Consider the following 14,540-nt stretch of genomic DNA (forward strand, 5'->3'; position numbering starts at 1 on the left):
TTAAGGTGGCTCGACACATCGTCATCAGCGTCCATTTTCGTGACATACTTCCGGAAAAAGTACAGCTAGGACTCAATTATCTTAATCGAAATGTGCATGTACACCGTGTCGTCATTTCCGTATTGCGTATCGGGCATTCAATATCGTAGTGCAAATTATAGTAACACCTGCTGGGCCGTTTTCGTTTAAACGGTCAAACCGATCGGACCACTGTTGTTCGTTTATTAAATAAGGTCGGACCTAGTAATCTGATGCTGCTTTCAGGCGAGTCTTGAGAAAGCCTTGCAAGGCCTGCATACACATTTGCAGGTCCGCCAGGATTTACACCCGAAATTGTTACATTTATAAACGGTCAAACCGGTTGTTCCGCATAAACGAACAGGCCCATGGTAAACAATAGTACACGTGCGTGCCGATGATATGTCAACACCCGATATCAAGATTTTACCGGGAAATGTATACTCACACGTACTTCAGGAATAAAGCTTTCCAATTCATAGACATAAACAGACTCACGGGAAGACAGTGACATGAGACCAGACGACCTCAAGAAGGTCATATAGGAAACACATGGAATGCGGACGTACCAACCTCACATGTGCATATCGCGTGTTTACACGAGTTCATAAGCTCGAGGTCGTTACGATTTTCGCTGTTGAGGGAGTTTCGCTCTGTCGATTAAATCGTGTTTACAAATGTAGTCTACTAGCTTACTCTGTGAAAATAATGTTTTGTAAAATATCAAGATACCTATGAAATGCATGTGTGAGTGCACGTGAGAACGGTATACCATGCGATAGCCTCTGGTCTGACATGTAATTATAAATATACCGTGAGTTAGCGGACTGTGGAATGATGTCCAAAGTGTACATGACTGAGGGTAATTTGGTTCCATTAAAGAACAATAAATTGATAATTTTGATATCATATTTTTGATTTATTTCCATCATTTTTGTTATATGTAAACAGAGACAACTGTCATTGTGTAAATGTCACCCCTCTGCAAAAAGTTCCGATTTTTTTCAAGGAAGATAACTCTCACCCGGATCAAAGTGATTGTAAAATGTAAAATAAATTAATTATAAAGCCATTGTGTATATTTTGTTCAATTTCCCACTCTATATGTATAGAACTTTGTGTCCTGGGTGCTTTTAGCTTGTAGATAATCACTTTTATCCGTACAAATTCAATAAAAAACACTTTGTGTAACATGTGTTACATATTTTGCGATAAATAAAATATTTGTAGGGTTAATTAGAAATGCTTCTTTTCATTTTATTATTGTTGTTATTGTTCCGAACAATGCCACACACAAAAACAAACACGGAAAATATTAGAATTGACGAAAATTCTATTTTTTGGTATTTTTTCCAAAAAATTCCCCAAACTATCGGAATGTTTAGATTTTCATAAAATACACTCGACATAGTTGCATAACAATTATATGAAAGTTTCAACGAATTTTGCTGGTTAATTGCGAAAGTGTGGAGCCACCTTAATAAGGCAATAGTTTGTTTTTTTAAATAGATGGAAAATTTTGTTTTCATTTTAATAACATAACTATTGATTTATCAGTTTTGTTTGTAATAATTTCTTTACTATTTAGTGGGACATACTTCTATCGAAGCATGTCAACAAATCCCTGTACACGTGTAAAGTACAGCTACGCTATGTAGGTAAGACTATTTTTGATGAAATTTATGAATTGTTTTACCCTCCAACTAGCAATAGTAATTATATCAAGTGCTATACCAAATATGTGGTCTGTTTACAATAATCTATTCTTAGACACGGGATTCCGATATTGCTACCTGTATAAAAATACCTGAGGACGCGTCATAACAGTGCACGGTTGGATGCGCGCACTAGCGTAATATGGCTTTGGGGAAATGGGCATAGCAACCCGCCATATCTCTTTCACATGAAGGTTCCGAATGGTCCTAAACTACGCTGATCGAATTCTGGGGTTGATCGGTAAAAAGAACCAGTTGAATTAGACAGTTAAAATTTGTTATCACTTTATTATATATATGTTCCCTAATTAGAACTCATCCGTCATTGACATCAATGTAAGAAGTATGTAAGAATTACAAACTTTAAGCATTTGGCATGTGGTAATGCCATTTTTATAAAATAGTAATCGTTTCATAGTAGCAAAAAATACATATAAAATTCTTTCTATACGCCAGTGTGACTAGCTGTTGCGAAATCTTTAAAATCAAACAAACAAATGTTTGTTTCTAGGGGTTAAGCCGGAACTAAGAAACCATATGATCCGCGCACCACGCTGACAAGGAAGAGTTATTGATATAAATACCCACGCATTTAAATTGACCAATCAGCAGGTATCTAAAAAAATACAAGGACATTAAACTTGTTAAAGGTAAACAAATCTTTGAAAAATCTTTACTAAAATGTATGCTTGCTGTTACCCACTGCTAGCGCTTGTTGTTTTTTGGGCTCTATTTGAGGGCACGAAACGTTCACAATATGTCTTAACACCCATTGCAACTTGTGTGTGGGTAGGTGGGAGGAGTCCTTTTCTATTATTTCTACACAATTTCAATTCTTCAGCTTACAATTGATATTCCTCCGTGGCCTCTTGTCACGCCGGAGGTTGATCTTTCACTTCAGGAGACAGCTAAATCTGACAACGAATCTTTTACGTTCATCGTTCTAAAAAAAAACAGCAGTTTAAATATAAGGACTTTCAATAATTTTATACTGACTGGTCGAAAGATGTATTAAAGTTGCTGTGGCCACGGTAGCGAAAGATGCCGACTGTCCCGTTTAGTTTCACCTAGCATACATGTTTGTTTTCACACCTAATGATAATTCGGCTGTAGTCTGTTTCAAAGTGGTGTAGGTGGTAGTATAAGGTATAAATACCTGACATATGTATAATACATTATACTATTATTATTATTATGAAACTATATCTACTTTAATCAAATAGATATTCTATTTTCTTTTTAACAGCGACATTTGGTAGTAGATTGTATATATGTATATTAAGATATAAAAAAGGGAATATACTTATTTTTTAATCATCTATTAGAAGACAAAAATAACTGTTTTTATAATTCTGACGTATTATAGCATCACAGTGTAAGATATTGCCTGCATGTTATCCCAATCGTTTATTATTGTTAATCAGAAGTAAAGCATTATGAACCTAACCTTAATAATTATATAAACAATCTGTTACGCATTGTCCATACAACCTTATTTATGATTTAAACTCATAAAATCACAGCTGACTGACTGTTGTTTTATTGTGATGGATGTGCCTGCACAATTTCAATCTAAATTGCTTTTTCAAATTTAATGTCAATTAAAGCAATTTGGCATGTATTGTCTAGATCTTATTTAAAACTGCTACTTAGAAAAATAACAGTTGACTGAATGTTGTGTTTTTAATTTCAGAGATTTCAGAGATTTTTATTATCACTCAGGCACACTATTGTGCGCAACAAGAGGTCATAATAAAGTACAATATAACAATGATATGGTTGACCGTAAAGCAATCATCTTACTATGCTAGCGTACTATAATATAGTGGAAACTATTACACTCCTCATACAATGATAAACACAATATTACACTGTACTATCATACCTTATTATAATAGACAGTATAACGCACTGATCATACAATGACACTCATCATACACTGTGATATACATTATTACACTCATTTTACAATACTATTACGATGGTATAAAACATAGCATTACATTCACACATACCGTGCGTTCACACTATGGTATAGCAGGCACTGTTGCATCCATCTTACAGTACAATCCTACAATAATATTATTACAGTATTACACATATATTACTCGCACTCCATGATACATATATTATAGATAGTATACCACACCATACAGTGCAATCATACCATGGCATAATAGTGACTATACTACTCATCATACCATATAATATTACAAAGGTATAATAGACAGTGTTACAATCCCATCATACAATACTGTAATAGACAGATAACAAACAAACCATGATAAGCAAGCTGTAACCACACTCATTATGCAATACAATTATGTTAGGTTTAGCAAATGATCAGTAATATCTATATGTATACAAAAGTTTACAGTTTGATGTGTGAAATTCACATATTATTTTTTAATTGTCTTTCTAGTAATTGTATGAACAGCGATAGATTTGATAATATTCTAACATTACATATTGATATTAATCCTTTCATTTTATGAACAGATGGATTAGAGGTGTAATAAATAGGTATATATTTTCTGCGGATTTGACTTACATAAGCATTTGAACATATAAACAAATAATGATACTCGCTTCCAACTCCAGTAAAACAAAGCGGACAGATTCTGCCTTCACGTGGTGTTCTAGTCCATCGCCCAGTCTCTATAGGCAGAGATATATTACTGGTTCTGAACTTACAGATAGTTATTCTATCTTTTTGTTTGAGCATAGTTAAGTATTTTTCAAACTGAAATTGATGTTTAAATATTGCATATGTTTGACCCCGGGAAGAATTTTCAATATCAGTATACCATTGTTGTATAAATTGGTCATACAGAATAGTTTTAAAACTAACCCTAAGGTAATTTTTATTCATAGTGCAAGTTTTTTGTTGTAACCATACGTAACTTAGTCCCGTGCAATTGAATAGATTCTTGATATATGAAATCCATTTAAAATCAGCGAAATCATTTTCATGTAAATTCAGCATAAGCTTGTACATTATACTAGACAATTTATTTTCACCTGTAATTAGTTTATACCAAAACATTATCATTCTAGATTTAATTTCAATATTCAGAGGGTACCTACCCGTTTCACCATATACCATTATATTTGCTGTGGAGCTACGTATGTTTAAAATTCTTTTACAAAACTGTACATGTAATTTCTCAATCATATTGGTATTTTCAAACCCCCAAATTTCTGAGGAGTACAAGAGGATTGGGGATATTAATACATCAAACAATTTTAATTGTAGGTCAATTGGTAAAATAATATTTCTTATTTTTTTATATAATGCATACATTGCTTTTTGAGCCTGTTCAACAAGTTTTTTTCTTGCTTTACAGAAACTGCCATTATAATGAAACAGCAGTCCTAGAAACGAGTAACAGTCATGTGTTTGCAACTCTTCACCAAAAAGAGTAAAACGAATATTTTGTGCATTACTTTTTCTTTTTTCAAAGATAACAACTTTAGTTTTATTGAGATTAACTTTAAGTTTCCAAATAGTACAGTAAGTTTCAAATTCACGGAAAGCATTCTGTAGACCTTTAGCTGTTTCAGACATAACAACTGTGTCATCTGCATATAGCAGAATAAATAATTTAACAAATATACCCATGCGATCTTGAAATAAATTATCAATATAATGGAGTTGGTCAACATTATTTTGCATTAAAAATTCTTCTAAATCATTTAAATATATTGAGAACAAAAATGGGGAGAGATTTTCACCTTGTTTTACCCCGACGTGACATGTGAAAAAATCAGTCATACCATTGCTAGTTTTTACGCAAGATTTAGTGTTTGCATACAGATTAATTATAGCATTAAATATCTTTCCTGTGATATTATTTTTTAATAATTTCTTCCATAAACCTACTCTCCAAACAGTATCAAACGCTTTTCTGAAATCGATGAATGAACAGAATAGCTTTTTACTTTTTGAAAAGTATATAGATATTAAAGCATGAAGGATAAATATATTTTCAGTTGTAGAATAGCCTTTCCTAAAACCAGCTTGAACATTGGAAATTAGATCAATTTCTTCTGAAAGTCTATTTAATCTAGAGTTCAAAATAGCAGTAAATACTTTGCCAAGACATGAGACTAATGTAATAGCTCGATAGTTATCGAGATTTTTAGGGTCACCCTTCTTTTTGTATATGGGTTTTATTACTCCAATTGTCCATGCTTCTGGTACACGGCCAGAGTTCAATATAACATTAAAAAGTTTAACATATATAGGTAGTAGTATAGACTGTGTATTTTTGATATGCTCATTTAATATATTATCGATACCCGGCGCTTTATTATTACGAAGGTTAACTATAACCTGTCTAATTTCATTTTCAGTCACATCACTATTTAGTATAAAATCAAACATATTTTCATTCATATCTGGAATAATAAACTCATCCTCATCTTCATCTTCATCTGAACTATTTAATTTCTTGAAGTATTCATATAGCTCGTCCAAAGATATATCAGCATCACTGTTATCATTTTTAGATTTATTGAATGAATTTAAAATATTCCAAAAATCTTTAGGATTTGATTTTGACGTGATTCGTATTTGATTTTCAATGTTATGTCTATGTGTGTTATAGCTCTTTTTAAGGACCTTTTTATAGTCTCTAGAGGTTTTATCATATAAACTCGGTTACTACTGGTTCTATGATTTTCAAATTTATGTTTTGCATAAAAAGGCACGCCTTTTTCTGTGACAGTCAGCTGTAAACCATGGCTTATCATTAGCAACTTTATGTGTATTGAGTGTTCTATAAGTTTGTTTTAATCCGAAAGTATCGGTAGCTGAAATTCGGAACAACTCGGAAATATAATCAACTACATCATTTACTTCAGACTGACTGACAGAAGGTTTGTCAGACAAAACATTAAGTGCATCATTTATGCGGTTTAATTCATCGACAGAACAACTTTGTACATGATGTATAAATTCATTTTTCTTATCATTCTTCCATGTTATATATCGACCTTGACCGTTACCTTGACCTTGACCAACATGCATATTATCAGAGTCATTCGTGTTTTTCAAAAAGCCACTGAGAGTAAAAAATAACCTACAATGCACATCGGATATTGTTGGATCAAACTCAAGAACTTCAAATTCATTTATAAAAGGGAATAACCCTGACGAGACAATTAGATAGTCAACAACACTGACGTCACCACAGTTTTTTTTTACCTAAATGCTTATCTTTACCAACTCTACCATTTGCAATGTATAAATTGTTATTTTTACACAGGTCAAGTAGTTTAAATCCATAAGTATTAGGTCTGGATGAGCACTGGCTACATCGCTGCAATGGAATATTAAAAACATTTAACATTTCATAATCATGAAAATAAGAATGTAACACATCAATATTGTCTATATCTACGATATCTGCAAGACTATCGTCAGGTATTTCATAGTCTGGACGCTGTCCAGTTTTGGCATTAAAATCACCAACCAAGATAGTGTTACTTACACTATGTTGAAGCTCATGTAACTCATTTTCAATCTCATTAAATACCTCGGGAGACGAGTACCTAGAGTTTTCGGGTGGTATATAAGTACAACCTAAAAGTAGGTCACCTTCAGTATTTGTTACCTTTTCAGATAATTTGACCCATTGAACGTATTCAGAGCCTGTAGGATAAAACTTCAAAAATGGTTTTAGTTTCTTTTTGTAAATAATTACAATTCCACCGGATTTTTTCTTAAAATTAGATCTGTTTTTCACGAAATATGAATAATTTTCAGGCATTTCCAGAATATCAAAATTGTCAATTTTAGTTTCGACAAAAACAAGAATATCATGAGATGTAATTATATCAATAAACTCAGGCAAAAGCAACTTGGACTTAATGCCACAAACATTTAAACAAGTCAGTTTTAAGTCAGGACACACACCACCATGGTTACCATGGTGACTTACACCGGGACCTCTTGTGACGCGTCCCTAGCGACGATGGCCAGTTGCTCCTGGCGGAGCGACATGGCGCGTTTGGTCCTGATGATGAGACGGAAAACGAAGTTGGGATGGCGGCCGACGCTGCTGTGACGGTGTTTGTGGATGTAGTGGTTGAGTGTAAAGTTGCCCATCGACGTACAACTTATCCACTCTCAGCGTAGCCCTTTTACCGTGACGTTTCGCTTCCTTCATGATCGGGATGAGCTCTCTGCGCCTCTCGTTAATCTCGGCGGGAAACTGTTCATTAACGGTGAACTCATTTTTGCCCCTTAATTTGACTGGCGCCGACTTTAAAACCATCTCGCGATCCTTTCTATTTTCGAATTTGGCTATAATCGTTCTGGGTTTCCCGTCTGATCTGGGCCGTAACCTGTGCACAACACTGAAATTCATATCGGACTCGATTTCTAGCTGTTTCTGGATAAATTCTTTTACAGTCCCCTCCGTGTTTTCCTCCCCTGACTGCTCCGGTATACCCCCGAATAACAAATTATCCTTCATAGATCTGCTCTGGAGAGCAAGTATTTGTTCTTTCATCTCCTGACACTCCCACATTTGATCATCGCGAACTTGCTCTATATTACTGACCCTCTCCTCAACAAGTGTTTGGTGAAAGTCAATTCCAGTTAACTTCTCCCCGTGTTCCTTTAATTCATTCCTGATCTCGCTTATAGTTTGGTCAACCTGTGCAAATCTATTTTCAATGGAATTCAATCTGTCATATATTCTGGGTAGCAGTTCAAGTTTGGATAGTCGGTTGTATATATCAACTATTACAGGGTCTGAAGTCGGGGCGGGTGGGGCGCTGTGCTGTTGGACGGGGGATGGTGGTACCGGTGGTGGAGATGGAATAAAATTCCCGGTTTGCATTGGAGCGTAGTTACCGGACATATTTGGCTGAGTGAGTGAGGGAGGCAACGAGGGTGTTATACTGGTAGTACCTGGATAGTTGGGCTGATAGCACGGGTTATAAAGTACATTATGTGCATTAGCCATAACACTGCTCGTTGGATACGTGGCACCGGGTGCGCTGGACGTACTCACACTGGTCACGGGTGACTGAACACCGGAATCACGTTGTTTACGTTTTCGATTGTTTTTACCCATAGAATGGTATGTTAATATCTAAATAACACTACACACATCACTGGAGTTCCTTACCACAATAAATACCAGTAGAAAACGGTCAAAAAGTCTTGAGATGTGCCGTAATGAGCAAAATTTTGTGGAGCTCCACACCTGTACGTCTTTACCTGTCCACCATATCACGTGTCCTGTAATGATGTTTGTGTCTGAATGTTGTTTTATTGCGATAGTTGTGACTACAGAACATCAATCTAAAAATAGTTTCGTATATGGTTTTAGATTTGTTTGGTTCTTATCCAAAAGTGTTAATATACAGTTAAAGTATGGGGTTGAGGGATATAGAAAGTTTCTGTAGTCCCGAGACCAGGTCTATTTCCCGAGGCGAAGCCGAGGCAAATACGCATGGTCAAGGGACACCGGAAACTTATACCTCAACCCCATACTTTAACCGTTTTATTATACCGATACAAACTTGAGAAATAGTTTTAATTAGAAAATATTTGTAAACCATAAGCTGTATAGTTTCACGTCCCATCTACCCTTTTCATGGCAATGGAACCAAATGCGTCCGAGCTCGGTAACGAGCTCCGCCCACCTCTCGCCTGATTGGCTCGGCGGTAACACCCGAGTGTAGGTGTGTTTTAGTTCAGAAGGTGTGTTTTAGTTCCCAGACTAGCACACAGGACTGAAACACAGTCAGGCAAAAGTGGGGATATATTCGATTTAACCAATTACTTTTATATAGAGTAAATAAAGTAGAGGTATATTAACAGTACCTAAACTAATACTGTGTGATTATTTCCATTTCGATATGGTTTACGCACAGATACAGATTGACTGATTAGAAAATGGCAGAGTTGGCAATTTCCTGCTTAATGCCGGTTACAATCTATCTTTCAGAAGTAGAAGAAACGAGCGTGTGTACTGGAGATGTGTTCAACGTCAATGTCCAGCTGTGATTACAACTTTGAACAATATATCCGTCAACTTTGGACAACCACAAAATCATGCGCCAGATATTCTTAAATAAGCAGCATATGCCTTCATAAACAATGAAAAAAACGCTGTCGAGAGGAAATATGTCCTGTTCCATCCGTTTATGATAAGGAAATTGGCAAGTTACGGGTCCGAAATTATGATGATGATATAGGCGACATGATCACAAAAATACCCACATTTGATAGTTGCAGAGCATCTCTAAACCGGTACTAATCGAAAGTAATTCCTAAACTTACTGCAACACAACAAGAGATAGATATTGACGGTGCATAGGAGGAGGCTAGCTGGGGAGACGTTTTTGTTGTGTGATGAGACCGACGATCAATGACATCGGATTATCATTTTCGCTACTGATGAAAATCTAAGAAAACTTTGTGATGTGTCCACTGTTTTTTGTGTTGGTACCATCTACTCCTGCCCAGGATTGTTCAGCCAACTTTACACGATTCATGGAAATGGCGATGAGACTGTATTCCCCCTTGTGTTTGCTCTTCTACCAAACCAGACAGGCTACATACATCAGGTTATTCTTACTCTTAAGGGACGCAATAGTGTAGAGAAACATGGTTTTTGTACCAGAGACAATAATGTTGGATTTCGAAATTGTTGTGAGGAACGTTGTAAGAAATGTGCTACCCCTGAGTGTTGTCAAGTTATGTTTCTTTCATAACATGCAGTGTTTCTGGTGTAAAATCCAATGATGTGATCCTGCTGTACACTACAAAGAAAAGAAGGTGATGAACTTAGACGTTAAGTGAGGCTAGCAGCAGTTCTTCCATTTGTACCCGTAAACTTGGTTAAAGATATTTGGTTCGACGCTCATGAGGAGGACGATAACGAGGAAAGCCCAAACGTTTTGAGGTTCAAGGACTACGTAATAGTGACCTGGGTTGAAGGCCAGCAGCTGAACCTTTGGAATCGGTTTGACAATGAAGGAGCCAGAACATTCAACAATATAGAGGGCTGGCACAGCAAAGTTAACAAGCTATGCAGACATGCTCATCCCTACATCTTTTCGCTGGTACAGCTTTTCCAGAAGATTCAAGCAACCGACGAAGCAAAGCTGATTCAACAGGAACGGGAAGCCGCGTCAATTTTACGTTCGATAACGTCATTAAGGTGCTCGGACACGAGTTCGTTAACGGTTGCTTCAATCTGAGGCTTTGTGCATTCCACTAAAATGTTTTCAATCGATAATGTTACAATAGAAGCAACGGCAGGTGCTAACATGTCAACAAGTTTATTGAGGAATTCTGTAGAGTACAAGGTGTCTAAAATTTGACTCAGCCCGGGACTGGGGCTCGGGGCATCAGATAGGTCATCCGTTTTAGAAGTCGGCGTATTCTCACAAGTAGACCGTTTGGGTAATGACACATGTTCATCGGGGGAAAGAGGGCTACCCAACCCTTTACGTTTGAGATCGGTAATGTTTGTATTGTTCGTAAACCCTGAACAGAACATTTGAGCCTGGTCTCGGGTTATGCCGGAGTCTTATTAAGTATGTAATAATAATTCAACTCACATGATTGCTTCTGAGAGCTACTGCCCTCGTCATCGTCCGTCGTCTTGTGCGGTCATGTTGCCCCGCCTATTAAGATATATCATACCAAAGGGTTTGCTTATTGACAGTATCACGATCAATAATATGTTTTTGTTGGTGTTTACCGAATTTTACGGATTAATTTTTCCGCTTAATTATTATTTTACTGAGACGAAACTATGGTCATCCGTCTACAATTTTTAATTGGGGATTTACTGGGTAGCCATGAGTAGCCACATTAAGTCAAGCTCAATCGCTATTGAGAATTGGTACGCAAGCACAACCTACAAATTGTTGCGAGTTTTATATTTGTTATGATACTGTTTGTTAAAGACCTGTACAATAGTTGTTCATATGTGATATTACTAGTCAGTTTACCTGTTTATTGTAGATATAATCATACCTGTATGTATATCGGGTGCACATTTTTAACATTCGCGCGCACAAGTGTGTATACTGTTTTAGCTTTATAAGATCAAGGCGATATATGTGAACCTGTTAAAATGCATCGTTTAACCTATGCTTACCTATAAACAATTCCCATTTAATTCCCCGATTTCTTATCCAACTGGTCATATAGGTAATAAGCATAGTTCTCAGGTGTGCGCGTCACAGTTGAGTGAACCGCCAATGTAGGCTACCCTTAACAGTAAGGCCGCGTGTGTCGTGCTTTTATATTTTTATACAAATAGACTCGACTTTGTTAATTGATAGAAATGGCGTCCCACAGTAATTGCCATTATAAGAATACGTGTGATATATGTTACCTTTCAATGACAGTCAGTATAGTAACAGGTAGTAAGTTTATTGTAAGCTTATTGTAGCTCCAAACATGGGTCGTTGATGGAAGCAAGACACTTTTAATCCTGTAAGGGCCACAACCACAAGCTGAGGTAGTAACTGCTTTATGGTGACCATCCTGTGTGGACTTCATCTTCAGGTCCTGTGTAGTTAGTGAATCCTTAAAACGAACGGACTGTGCCCTTTGGGGAGACTTTCTGTCATGTAATCTGTATTGTCACACCTCAAGTGAATTTCTAGCTATTTGATTGGTTGGGAGGATCTCTGTCACCCTCCGAAAATACATTGGTTTTAAGGGGCGCGGGTGATATTGCCATGAGACAGAGAAAAATATCACATGCGCGACAAATGTGCGTTCCGGGTTCTTCACATTGGCCATTTTTCACCGCTTCGTTTCCCCACCGTGATGTTTACAAGAACGTTTGACAGCAACAGCCATTAGTTCAAGCGCCGGTGCGATAGCGATTGTAAACAGCAGACTATCAACAAACAAGATGTCATTATCGAGGTTTGCTGCCGTTTCTGAGCTACATATGGATGTGTAGAAGTTTGTTTTTTTAAGATAAATATTAAATATTTATTTAAAGACTTTTGGTGTAACAAAATAGATATGACATTCATTAGCAGGTGACAGTGAATATTGTCAACCCTCAAAAACCCATTGTCACAATGGTTTTCTCGGGTTGAAAATATTGACTGTCACCTGCTAATGTATGTCATATTTATATATTGTGTACTGATCATTATGTGAAACACCTTGTATTGAGTTGGGTGAACCTACCAGCATAGGAATTATGGCAGAGGTCGTCATAACAAGAGACGGGACCGGGGAGTACAAACCACAATAGACGAGCCTTGAAGTGATCAGTGGATCCAGACAGTAATATTTCATGAAGTGAATGTGATCCATTGATGTTTCCAGTATTAGTGTATATACTTACTTTGTGTGATTCTAATGTTGCTGTATATATCTAGGTAATGTGAGAGTGAGTCGGCAATGTTTTATATTACACAGAAAAAAACAAAAACGTTGTGTCTATTTTTTTAATTAAATATTGTATGTATTGCATTCCAGTGTCATTTTACACCACACTGTCAAGCTCGTCCACAGTGTCCATGTAGCTACCACCTGTTACTTCATACCAACTAAACCACCTGTTATCTCATACTAACCAAACCACCTGTTATCTCATACCAACCAAACCACCTGTTATCTCATACCAACTAAACCACCTGTTACTTCATACCAACTAAACCACCTGTTACTTCATACAAACTAAACCACCTGTTACTTCATACCAACTAAACCACTTGTTACTTCATACCAACCAAACCACCTGTTATCTCATACCAATCAAATCACCTGTTACTTCATACCAACCAAACCACTTGTTATCTCATACCAACCAACCCAACTGTTACTTCATACCAACTAAACCACCTGTTACATCATACCAACCAAACCTCCTGTTATCTCATACCAACCAAACCACCTGTCACTTCATACCAACCAAACCACTTGTTATCTCATACCAACCAACCCCCCTGTTACTTCATACCAACTAAACCACCTGTTACTTTATACCAACTAAACCACCTGTTTCATACCAACTAAACCACCTATTACTTCATACCAACTAAACCACATGTTACTTCATACCAACCAAACCACTTGTTATCTCATACCAACCAACCCCCCTGTTATCTCATACCAACCAACCCACCTGTTATTTCATACCAACTAAACCACCTGTTTCATACCAACTAAACCACCTTTTATTTCATACCAGAAACCACCTGTTATTTCATACCAACTAAACCCCCTGTTACTTCATACAAACTAAACCGCCTGTTACTTCATACCAACTAACCCACCTGTTACTTCATACCAAATAAACCACCTGTTATTTCATACCAGAAACCACCTGTTATTTCATACCAACCAAACCACCTATTACTTCATACCAACTAAACCACTTGTTACTTCGTACCAACCAAACCACCTGTTATCGCATACCAACCAACCCACCTGTTATTTCATACCAACCAAACCACCTATTACTTCATACCAACTAAACCACCTTTTATTTCATACCAGAAACCACCTGTTACTTCATAACAACTAAACCACCTGTTACTTAATACCAACTAAACCACCTGTTACGTCATACCAACTAAACCACCTGTTACTTTATACCAACTAAACCACCTGTTACGTCATACCAACTAAACCACCTGTTACTTAATACCAACTAAACCACCTGTTACTTTATACCAACTAAACCACCTGTTACGTCATACCAACTAAACCACCTGTTACTTCATACCGACTAAACCACCTGTTATTCATACCAGCTAAACCACCTGTTACTTCATACCAACTAAACCACCTGTTATTTC

Source organism: Mizuhopecten yessoensis, unplaced genomic scaffold, assembly GCF_002113885.1.
Source record: "Mizuhopecten yessoensis strain PY_sf001 unplaced genomic scaffold, ASM211388v2 scaffold213, whole genome shotgun sequence".
Taxonomy (NCBI): domain Eukaryota; kingdom Metazoa; phylum Mollusca; class Bivalvia; order Pectinida; family Pectinidae; genus Mizuhopecten; species Mizuhopecten yessoensis.